The 12,928-nt window shown below is 37.9% G+C and overlaps 1 pseudogene; it reads left to right on the top strand.

Annotated features, from left to right (window-relative positions):
- The first annotated feature begins 2,388 nt into the window (after positions 1 to 2,388).
- On the top strand, positions 2,389 to 2,513 carry LOC114103289 (U2 spliceosomal RNA; annotated as a pseudogene).
- The last annotated feature ends 10,415 nt before the right edge of the window (positions 2,514 to 12,928 follow it).

The following is a 12,928-nucleotide window of genomic DNA, read 5'->3' as shown; positions in this document are numbered from 1 at the left end:
ACATACACAGGCTGAAGGTGAAAGGTTGGGAAAAAATATACCATGCACACGGTCCTCGTAAGCAAGCAGGGGTGGCCATCCTCATATCGATTAAAATCGACTTCAAGACTAAGTTAATCAAAAGGGATAAGGAAGGACATTATATACTGTTAAAAGGAACCATCCACCAACAAGACATAACAATTATCAATTTGTATGCACCAAACAATGGTCATGCAACGTTCATAAAACAAACTCTCCTCAAGTTCAAGAATCAAATAGACCACAACACAATAATTATGGGTGACTACAACACACCTCTCTCACCATTGGACAGATCCTCCAAACAAAAGTTGAATAAAGAAACTATAGAATTCAATATCACAATCAATGACCTAGACTTAACTGACATATATAGAATATATCAACCATCATCAAGTGGATATACTTTTTTCTCAGCCACACATGGATCCTGCTCAAAAATAGACCATATATTATGCCATAGGGCAACCCTCAGTAAATATAAAGGGGTGGAGATAATACCATGCATTTTATCTGATCATAATGGAATGAAACTGGAAATCAATGATAAAAGAAGGAAGGAAAAATCCTACATCACATGGAAAATGAACAATATGTTACTGAATGATCAATGGGTTACAGAAGACATAAAGGAGAAAATCAAAAAATTCTTAGAGATAAATGAAAATACAGACACAACATATCAGAATCTATGGGACACAATGAAAGCAGTTTTAAGAGGGAAATTTATTGCCTGGAGGTCATTCCTGAAAAAAAGAAAAAACCAACAAATAAATGAGCTCACACTTCATCTCAAAGCCCTAGAAAAGGAGGAGCAAAACAACAGCAAATGTAGCAGAAGGCAAGAAATAATTAAAATCAGAGCAGAAATCAACGAAATGGAAACAAAAGAAGCTATTGAAAAAAATTGACAAAACTAAAAGTTGGTTCTTCGAAAAAATAAATAAGATCAACAGACCGTTAGCCATGCTAACGAAGAGAAGAAGAGAGAGAACTCAAATTACTAACATACAGGATGAAAAAGGCAACATCACAACAGATACTACAGAAATACAGAAGACAATTAGGAATTATTTCGAAACCTATATTCCAGTAAAATAGAAGATAGTGAAGACATCGATAAATTTCTTAAGTCATATGATTTGCCCAGACTGAGTCAGGAGGATACACACAATTTGAACAGACCTATATCAATGGATGAAATAGAAGAAGCAATCAAAAGACTACCAACCAAGAAAAGCCCAGGACTGGATGGGTATCCAGGGGAGTTTTACAAAACCTTTAAAAAAGAATTAATACCAATACTTTTCAAGTTATTTCAGGAAATAGAAAAAGAGGGAGAACTTCCAAATTCATTCTATGAGGCCAACATCACCCTGATTCCAAAATCAGACAAAGACACCTCAAAGAAAGAAAACTACAGACCAATATCTCTAATGAACCTAGATGCAAAAATCCTCAATAAAATTCTGGTGAATCAGATACAAAAACACATCAAAAAATTGTGCACCATGATCAAGGATGGGATGCAAGGATGGTTCAATATATGGAAATCAATAAATGTTATTCACCACATCAATAGACTTAAAGATAAGAACCATATGATCATCTTGATAGATGCAGAAAAAGCATTCGACAAAGTACAGCATCCCTTTATGTTCCAAACATTAGAAAAACTAGGGATAACAGGAACTTACCTCAACACTGTAAAAGCTATCTATGCTAAGCCTCAGGCTAGCATCATTCTGAATGGAGAAAAATTGAAGGCATTCCCTCTAAAATCTGGAACAAGACAGGGATGCCCTCTATCACCACTTCTATTCAATATAGTTCTCGAAACACTGGCCAGAGCAATTAGACAGACAAAAGAAATTAAAGGCATAAAAATAGGAAAAGAAGAACTTAAATTATCACTATTTGCAGAAGACATGATTCTATACCTAGAAGACTCAAAAGGGTCTACAAAAAAACTACTAGAACTGATAAACAAATTCAGCAAAGTGGCAGGATATAAAATCAACACGCATAAATCAAAGGCATTTCTGTATATCAGCGACAAAACTTCTGAAATGGAAATGAGGAAAAACACCCCATTCACAATATCCTCAAAAAAAATAAAATACTTGGGAATCAACCTAACAAAAGAGGTGAAAGATTTATACAATGAAAACTACAGAACCCTAAAGAAAGAAATAGAAGAAGATCTTAGAAGTTGGAAAAATATACCCTGTTCATGGATAGGCAGAACTAACATCATCAAAATGGCGATATTACCCAAAGTTCTCTATAGGTTTAATGCAATGCCAATCAAAATCCCAATGGCATTTCTTGTAGAAATAGATAAAGCAATCATGAAATTCATATGGAATCGCTTCTCGGCCTTTTGGCTAAGATCAAGTGTAGTATCTGTTCTTATCAGTTTAATATCTGATACGTCCTCTATCCGAGGACAATATATTAAATGGGAACTTAGTGAAGATCTTAAAATTTTTGACAGAGAAAAGAAAAAGAAGGAAGGGGAAGAGGAGGGGAAAATCAGGTCCTACACACAGGACTGGCAGTCAATGACATTAGTTTTCTCAAAATTGAACTAGAAACTAAAGTTTGATGAAGGAACACTACACACAATTCTATGCCCAGCCCAACTATCAGCCCAGCGTGAATTTAAAATAAAGATGAGAAAAACTGGAAAAAAAAAGAAATTCATATGGAAAAATAAAAGACCCAGAATAGCAAAAGCAACTCTAAGCAGGAAGTGTGAATCAGAGGGTATAGCGATACCAGATTTCAAACTATATTACAGAGCAATAGTAACAAAAACAGCATGGTACTGGTACCAAAACAGGCAGGTGGACCAATGGTACAGAACACAGGACACAGAGACTAATCCACAAAGTTACAACTATCTTATATTTGATAAAGGGGCTAAAAGTATGCAATGGAGGAAGTATAGCATCTTCAACAAATGGTGCTGGGAAAACTGGAAATCCATATGCAACAAAATGAAACTGAATCCCTTTCTCTCACCACGCACAAAAGTTAACTCAAAATGGATCACGGAGCTTGATATCAAATCAGAGTCAATGCGTCTGATAGAAGAAAAAGTTGGCTCCGATCTACATATTGTGGGGTCGGGCTCCAAATTCCTTAATAGGACACCCATAGCACAAGAGTTAATAACAAGAATCAACAAATGGGACTTACTTAAACTAAAATGTTTTTTCTCAGCAAGAGAAACAATAAGAGAGGTAAATAGGGAGCCTACATCCTGGGAACAAAGTTTTACTTCTCACACTTCAGATAGAGCCCTAATATCCAGAGCATACAAAGAACTCAAAAAAATTAAACAATAAGATAACAAATAGCCCAATCAACAAATGGGCCAAGGACCTGAACAGACACTTCTCAGAGGAGGACATACAATCAATCAACAAGTACATGGAAAAATGCTCACCATCTCTAGCAGTCAGAGAAATGCAAATCAAAACCACCCTAAGATATCAACTCACTCCAGTAAGATTGGCAGCTATTATGAAGTCAAACAACAACAAGTGCTGGCGAGGATGTGGGGAAAAGGGTACACTTGTACATTGCTGGTGGGACTGCAAATTGGTGTGGCCAATTTGGAAAGCAGTATGGAGATTCCTGGGAAAGCTGGGAATGGAACCACCATTTGACCCAGCTATTGCCCTTCTCGGACTATTCCCTGAAGACCTTAAAAGAGCATACTACAGGGATACTGCCACATCGATGTTCATAGCAGCACAATTCACAATAGCTAGACTGTGGAATCAACACAGATGCCCTTCAATAAATGAATGGATAAAAAAAATGTGGCATTTATACACAATGGAGTACTATGCAGCACTAAAAAATGACAAAATCATGGAATTTGCAGGGAAATGGATGGCATTAGAGCAGATTATGCTAAGTGAAGCTAGCCAATTCCTAAAAAACAAATGCCAAATGTCTTCTTTGATATAAGGAGAGTAACTAAGAACAGAGTAGGGTCGAAGAGCATGAGAAGAAGATTAACATTAAACAGGGATGAGAGGTGGGAGGGAAAGGGAGAGAGAAGGGAAATTGCATGGAAATGGAAGGAGACCCTCAGAGTTATACAAAAGTACATACAAGAGGAAGTGAGGGGAAAGGGAAAAATAATACAAGGGGGACAAATGAATGTCAGTAGAGGGGGCAGAGAGAGAAGAGGGAGAGGAGGGGAGGGGAGGGGAGGGGGGGTAGTAGAGGATAGGAAAGGCAGCAGAACACAACAGACACTTGTATGGCAATATGTAAATCAATGGATGTGTAACTGATGTAATTCTGCAATCTGTATATGGGGTAAAAATGGGAGCTCATAACCCATTTGAATCAAAGTGTGAAATATGATATATCAAGAACTATGTAATGTTTTGAACAGCCAACAATAAAAAATTAAAAAAAAAAAAGATTAGGTTCAGGGTAATCGATTGGGTTAAGATTAGGGATGGGGGGGATCCAACATGGCGGTGGGCACAGAGAGATCAAGTCTGACCTCTTCAGCTACGTGGGCATAGGGAGTCGTAAACCGTCTAAATGCTGTTTGCTCAGGATCACTAGGCAATGCTGAGCTGACGTGGATCTGGGGTGAACATTCTGGGCCTCTCAGAACGCACACTGAGCCAGGATCAGCTGAATTCAAGCTCCCATTCGCCTGCTTCTCGCAGACAAACTGCTGTGACTCAGCACTAAACGATCCCGCTGAAACAACTGGTCGGCCCTTCTGAACCTATGGAGGTTAATGCCAACCGAGCCTTCATAGGCAGTGACCACAGGATTGAAATGGGGCTTGGGAGAGCCAGTCAGGACCCACCCATTGCATTGGTCACCTGGCAAAAGGAATGAACTGTAGCCATTTGCATGGGATATCACCATGGCAGAGAACTGACATCACCAGAATGCGGCGGAGGAGATAACTTCATTGAAACCAGCAGTGACAGGTGTGTAACCCCCTAGCCTTCCCTCTCCACACAGCAGGGAAACCTTAAGGGCCCCTCCCAGCTCTCCTGTAAGGGCCCCTCCCAGCTCTCCCATGAGCGCGATAGCCAGACCGAGGGAATCAGGAGTGGCGTGCGACCCGTGGCACGGAACTCCCAGCTACTGCTCCCACCAGTGCTGACAACTGAGGTCTCTTGCACCAGCTACCGGGGGCATGGCTACTGGAGGGCAAGCAAAATTCACTGAGGGTTCTCAGTCCCAAGCTCTACAAACTTAGGGTCTGAGGGAATGGCAAACAGGGAGAGTGTGCCCAGTCGTTCATGAAAACAGGGCTCCTGGGAGCAGCAGACCTGGCTTGTAGCAAGTATTGTGGTGAGCATCACCAGTGAGTGGGGCCTGGCTTGAGGAAAAATGGGAAAGTGACTAGACACAAGAGAAGGCCCTAGGCACTCAGGATTGGAGACACACCCAGTCTGGGAGGAGGAGCTGCTGCACAGTGATTGGTTCCCAAGTATTGAGAGGAGAAGCTTGGCCCAGAGGGCACAGCTCCACATACTGGAAGAGAAGTTAATCAAACACTAAGACTGCATTTATAATTTTTTTTTTTAATTTGGGTTTTTTTTAATTTTCATTTTTTTTTTGCTGTTCTTTAAATTTTTTTATTTTTTTTAATTTTAATTTTTATATTTTTATTATTTTTTTAATTTTTTTTCTTTCTTTATTTTCTATTTTTTTCTTTTGTCTTTTCATTCCTTTTCAATTTCCTTATTCCCCCTTCCATGAATTCTACCTGCTTACTCTCATTCTCTTTAGTGACTTCTTCCCTTCCCTTCTAATACCTTTCCTCCCAAGCATCAAAAAAATTTATAGGAGCAAACAGTAACTCAGCAGTCAAACAGAACAAGATGTAACATGAGCAGCATGAAAAAGCAAGGAAGAAAAGGAGTACAAACAATACAGGACAGCCTAAATATTCAGGAGGACCTAGAGGCATCAGAAAAATGGTCAAATAAAGAACTCAAGAATACCTTAGACAGATGGAATGCAATCTTAAAGAGGACATGAGACAGCAAATTAAAACAATGAAAGAACACATTGAAAATGAATTACATAAACAGATAAAAGAAGAAATTAAGCATCTTTATCAGGAGATAGAGATTATAAAAAATCAAACAATAATTCTAGAAATGAAGGAAACTATAAACCAAATTAAAAACTCAAATGAGAGTATCACTAACAGAGTGGAGCAAGTAGAAGCCAGAACGTCAGATAATGAAGACAAAATATATCATCTTGAAAAGAGTCTAGCCAACTCAGACAGGCTGGAAAAAAATCATGAGAAAAACATCCAAGAGATATGGGATAACATAAAAAAACCAAACTTACGAGTCATCAGGATAGAGGAAGGTACAGAGATTCAAACCAAGGGAATGAGTAACCTGCTGAATGAAATAATTACAGAAAACTTTCCAGAAATAAAAAAGGAAACAGATATACAAATTGTAGATGCATACAGGAACACAAAATCACAGTAGACCAACGCCAAGACACATTGTTATGAAGATATCCAATATACAAAACAAAGAGAAAATATTAAAAGCTACAAGAGAAAGGAGGCAGATTACATTCAGGGGTAAACCAATAAGGTTAACAACGGATTTTTCATCACAGACGCTGAAAGCGAGAAGATCCTAGAACAACGTATTTCAAACACTGAAAGACAATGGATGCCAACCAAGAATTCTGTATCCAGCCAAATTAAGCTTCAGGTATGACAACGAAATAAAAATCTTTCATGATAAACAAGAGCTAAAAGAATTTGCAGCCAAAAAACCAGCATTGCAAAGCATCTTGAGCAAAACACTGCAAGAGGAAGAAATGAAAAACAATAACCAAAACCATCAGTGGGAAGTGCCTCTGTAAAGACAGGGCAGGGGGGAAAGCTAATCATGGAGAAACAAACTAAATTAAAAATTTAAAAAAAAGAAGATAAATAATCAAACATGGCTGGAAGTACAAACCATATATCAATAGTAACTCTAAACATTAATGGCTTAAACTCTCCAATAAAGCGACATAGGCTGGTAACATGGATTAAAAAAACAAATCCAACATGCTGCCTCAAGGAGACACATCTGATTGGAAAAGACATACACAGGCTGAAGGTGAAAGGTTGGAAAAAAATATACCATGCACATGGTCCTCGTAAACAAGCAGGGGTAGCCATCCTCATATCGAATAAAATCAACTTCAAGACTAAGTTAATCAAAAGGGATAAGGAAGGACATTATATACTGTTAAAAGGAACCATTCACCAACAAGACATAACAATTATCAATATTTATGCACCAAATAATGGTGCTGCGACGTTCATAAAACAAATTGTCCTCAAGTTCAAGAATCAAATAGACCACAACACAATAATTATGGGTGACTTCAACACACCTCTCTCCCCATTGGACAGATCCTCCAAACAAAAGTTGAATAAAGAAACTATAGAATTCAATATCACAATCAATAACCTAGACTTAACTGACATATATAGAATATATCAACCATCATCAAGTGGATATACTTTTTTCTCAGCAGCACATGGATCCTTCTCAAAAATATACCATATATTATTCCATAGGACAACCCTCAGTAAATATAAAGGGGTGGAGATAATACCACGCATTTTATCTGATCATAATGGAATGAAACTGGAAATCAATGATAAAAGAAGGAAGGAAAAATCCTACATCACATGGAAAATGAACAATATGTTACTGAATGATCAATGGGTTACAGAAGACATAAGGGAGGAAATCAAAAAATTCTTAGAGATAAATGAAAATACAGACACAACATATCAGAATCTATGGGACACAATGAAAGCAGTTTTAAGAGGGAAATTCATCGCCTGGAGGTCATTCCTCAAAAAAAGGAAAAACCAACAAATAAATGAGCTCACACTTCATCTCAAAGCCCTAGAAAAGGAAGAGCAAAACAACAGCAAATGTAGCAGAAGGCAAGAAATAATTAAAATCAGAGCATAAATCAACGAAATTGAAACAAAAGAAACTATTGAAAAAATTAACAAAACTAAAAGTTGGTTCTTCGAAAAAATAAATAAGATCGACAGACCCTTAGCCATGCTAACAAAGAGAAGAAGAGAGAGAACTCAAATTACTAACATACGGGATGAGAAAGGCAATATCAAAACAGATGCTACAGAAATACAGAAGAAAATTAGAAATTATTTTGAAAGCCTATATTCCAATAAAATAGAAGATAGTGAAGACATTGATAAATTTCATAAGTCATATGATTTGCCCAGACTGAGTCAGGAGGATACTCACAACTTAAACAGACCTATATCAATGGATGAAATAGAAGAAACAATCAAAAGACTACCAACCAAGAAAAGCCCAGGACCGGATGGGTATACAGTGGAGTTTTACAAAACATTTAAAGAAAAATTAATACCAATACTTTTCAAGTTATTTCAGGAAATAGAAAAAGAGGGAGCTCTGCCAAATTCATTCTATGAGGCCAACATCACCCTGATTCTGAAACCAGAAAAAGACACCTCAAAGAAAGAAAACTACAGACAAATATCTCTGATGAACCTAGATGCAAAAATCCTCAATAAAATTCTGGTGAATCGGATACAAAGGCACATCAAAAAAATTGTTCACGATGATCAAGTAGGATTCATCCCTGGGATGCAAGGCTGGTTCAATATACAGAAATCAATAAATGTTATTCACCACATCAATAGTCTTAAAGATAGGAACCATATGATCATCTCGATAGACGCAGAAAAAGCATTCAACAAAGTACAGCATGCCTTTATGTTCAAAACATTAGAAAAACTAGAAATAACAGGAACTTACCTCGACATAGAAAAAGCTATCTATGCTAAGCCACAGGCTAGCATCATTCTGAATGGAGAAAAAATGAAGGCATTCTCTCTAAAATCTGGAACAAGACAGGGATGCCCTCTATCACCACTTCTATTCAATATAGTTCTCGAAACAGTGGCCAGAGCAATTAAACAGATGAAAGAAATTAAAGGCATAAAAATAGGAAAAGAAGAACTTAAATTATCACTATTTGCGATAGACATGATTCTATACCTAGAAGACCCAAAAGGGTCTACAAATAAAACTACTAGAACTAACAAATGAATTCAGCAAAGTGGCAGGATATAAAATCAACACGCATAAATCAAAGGCATTTCTGTATATCAGCGACAAAACTTCTGAAACGAAAATGAGGAAAATCTCTCCATTCACAATATCCTCAAAAAATAAAATAAAATACAATACTTGGGAATCAACCTAACAAAAGAGGTGAAAGATTTATACAATGAAAACGACAGAACCCTAAAAAGAGAAGTAGAAGAAGATTTTAGAAGATGGAAAAATGTACCCTGTTCATGGATAGGCAGAAGTAACATCATCAAAATGGCGATATTACCAAAAGTTCTCTATAGGTTTAATGCAATGCCAATCAAAACCCCAATGGCATTTCTTGTAGAAATAGATAAAGCCATCATGAAATTCATATGGAAAAATAAAAGACCCAGAATAGCAAAAGCAATTCGAAGCAGGAATTGTGAATCTGGAGGTATAGCGATACCAGAGTTCAAACTGTACTACAAAGGAATAGTAACAAAAACAGCATGGTACTGGTACCAAAACAGGCGGGTGGACCAATGGTACAGAATAGAGGACACAGAGACTAATCCACAAAGCTACAACTATCTTATAGTTGATAAAGGAGCTAAAAGCATGCAATGGAGGAAGGATAGCATCTTCAACAAATGGTGTTGGGAAAACTGGAAATTCATATGCAACAAAATGAAACTGAATCCCCTCCTCTCGCCATGCACAAAAGTTAACTGAAAGTGGATCAAGGAGCTAGATATCATCAGAGACTCTGCGTCTGATAGAAGAAAAAGTTGGCTCCGATCTACATATTGTGGGGTCGGGCTCCAAATTCCTTAATAGGACACCCATAGCACAAGAGTTAATAACAAGAATCAACAAATGGGACTTACTTAAATTGAAAAGTTTTTTCTCAGCAAAAGAAACAATAAAAGAGGTAAATAGGGAGCCTACATCGTGGGAACAAATTTTTACTCCTCACACTTCAGATAGAGCCCTAATATCCAGAGTATACAAAGAACTCAAAAAATTAGACAATAAGATAACAAATAACCCAATCAACAAATGGGCAAAGGATCTGAACAGACACTTCACAGAGGAGGACATACAATCAATCAACAATTACATGAAAAAATGCTCACCATCTCTAGCAGTCAGAGAAATGCAAATCAAAACCACCCTAAGATACCATCTCACTCCAGTAAGATTGGCAGCCATTATGAAGTCAAACAACAACAAGTGCTGGCGAGGATGTGGGGAAAAGGGTACTCTTGTACATTGCTGGTGGGACTGCAAACTGGTGCAGTATGAAGATTCCTGGGAAGGCTGGGAATGGAACCAACATTTGAGCCAGCTATTGCCCTTCTTGGACTATTCCCTGAAGACCTTAAAAGAGCGTACTACAGGGACACTGCCACATCAATGTTCATAGCAGCAGAATTCACAATTGCTAGACTGTGGAGCCAACCCAGATGCCCTTCAATAGATGAATGGATAAAAAAAAATGTGGCATTTATACACCATGGAGAATTACGCAGCACTAAAAAATGACAAAATCAGGGAATTTGCAGGGAAATGGATGGCACTAGAGCAGATTATGCTTAGTGAAGCTAGCCAATCCCTAAAAAACAAATACCAAATGTCTTCTTTTATATAATGAGAGCAACTAAGAACAGAGCAGGGAGGAAGAGCAGGGAGAAAAGATTAATATTAAACAGAGACATGAGGTGGGAGGGAAAGGGAGAGAAAAGGGAAATTGCATGGAAATGGAGTCAGACCCTCATTGTTATACAAAATAACATATAAGAGGTTGTGAGGGGAATGGGAAAATAAACAAGGAGAGAAATGAATTACAGTAGATGGGGTAGAGAGAGAAGATGGGAGGGGAGGGGAGGGGGGATAGTAGAGGATAGGAAAGGTAGCAGAATACAACAGTTACTAATAGGGCATTATGTAAAAATGTGGATGTGTAACCGATGTGATTCTGCAATCGGTATTTGGGGTAAAATTGGGAGTTCATAACCAACTTGAATCTAATATATGAAATATGATATGTCAAGAGCTTTGTAATGTTTTGAACAACCAACAAAAAAAAAAGAAAAAATATCACCCTAACATTAAACCTAACCCTAACATTAATCCTAACCCTAACACCAGACCTACCCCTACCCCAACCCTATTTGTAACCCTCGTTCTTACATTAGCCATTGCCATAACATTAGCCCTAACCTTAACACAAAAATTAGCCCTAATCTGAGCCCTAAATCTAGATTTAACCCTAACCCTAACTCTAGCCCTAACCCTAGGTCTAAGCCTATCCCTTACCCAAAGTGAAACCCTAACCCAAATTGTAATCCGAGACCTATCCCTAATCCTTAAGCTAACCAAAAGCCTAACCCTATTAATAGTCACAACGCTACCCTCATTCTAGCTCTAACCCTATCCCAAACCCTAATGTTAAACATGACCATTATTTTGACACTAACACTAACCCTCGGTCTAAACCTGACCCTAACCCTAGACCAAAACATAACACTAGCCCTAGACCTAAATCAAATCCTAAATCTAGTCTTAATTCCAGCCCTAAACCTAAAACAAATCCTAAATCTAGTCTTAATTCTAGCCCTAGACCTAAACAAAAACTTATTCCTAGCCCTTAAAGTAACCCTTAATATAACACAAACACTAAACCTACCCCTAGACCTAAACCTGGTTCTAATTCTGGCTGTAACCCTAACTCTAACTCTAACCCAAACACTGACCCTGCCTTTAAGAGTAAACCTAATTCTTAACCTGACCTTAACCAAAAATCTAAATCTAAAACTAGACCGATCCATAATATTAACTATAAAACTAGCCATAATGATAACTCTAGGTCTTACATTGCCCACAGCTCTAACCCTAGGCCTAAATCTAACACAAAACCTAGATCTTTTCCTAGGCCTAAGCATAACCCTAACCCTAACCTAACTCTCAATTAGTCCTAACCCTAGCTGAAAGCCTAACCCTTACCCTAAACATAAACCTACACCTATCCCTAAATATACCCCTAACACTAGCCCTAAATCCTAAATATAACCCTAGCCCTAAACCTAGTTCTAAACCTACCCATTACCCTAAACCTATTGATAACCCTAGGCCTAACCCTAACCCCAAACCTAACCAGAAAACTAACCCTAGACCTAACCCTAAACCTCACACTCACCATAGACCTAATTCTAGCTCAAACCCTAACCCTTACCCTTACCATAAATCTAAACATAACCATAGCCCTAACTCTATACTTAAACCTCAATCTAACACTAACCTTAACCCTATGCCTACATCTAACTGTATCCATTACTCTAACCCTAATCCTACCCCTAATAATGATGCTAGCCCTAATCCAATCCTAACCCTAACCATACTCTAATCTTATCCCTAGACTTAATTCTAGACCTAAACCTTGCTCTAGGCCTAACCTAGCTCAAAACATAACCCTTATGCTAAACATAACCCTAACACTAACCCTAGTTCTAACCCTAACCCTAGCCCTAACTCAAGACCTATTCCTAACCATAACCCTAGCCCTAACCTTATCTCTAACCCTATCCATTATCCTAACCATTACCCTTACCCTAATGCTAACCCTAGGCCTAACACTAACCCTATCAATTACTGTAAACCTAACCTGAACCCTAAACAAAAACCTATCATTACCCTAATGGTGACCCTAATTCTTATTTGAGCCCTAACTCTAAACCCTAACCTCAACCAAACTCTAATTTAGCACTAGC

Source organism: Marmota flaviventris, chromosome 14, assembly GCF_047511675.1.
Source record: "Marmota flaviventris isolate mMarFla1 chromosome 14, mMarFla1.hap1, whole genome shotgun sequence".
NCBI classification, from domain to species: Eukaryota; Metazoa; Chordata; class Mammalia; order Rodentia; family Sciuridae; genus Marmota; species Marmota flaviventris.
This window is presented reverse-complemented; position numbering and strand designations above follow the sequence as displayed.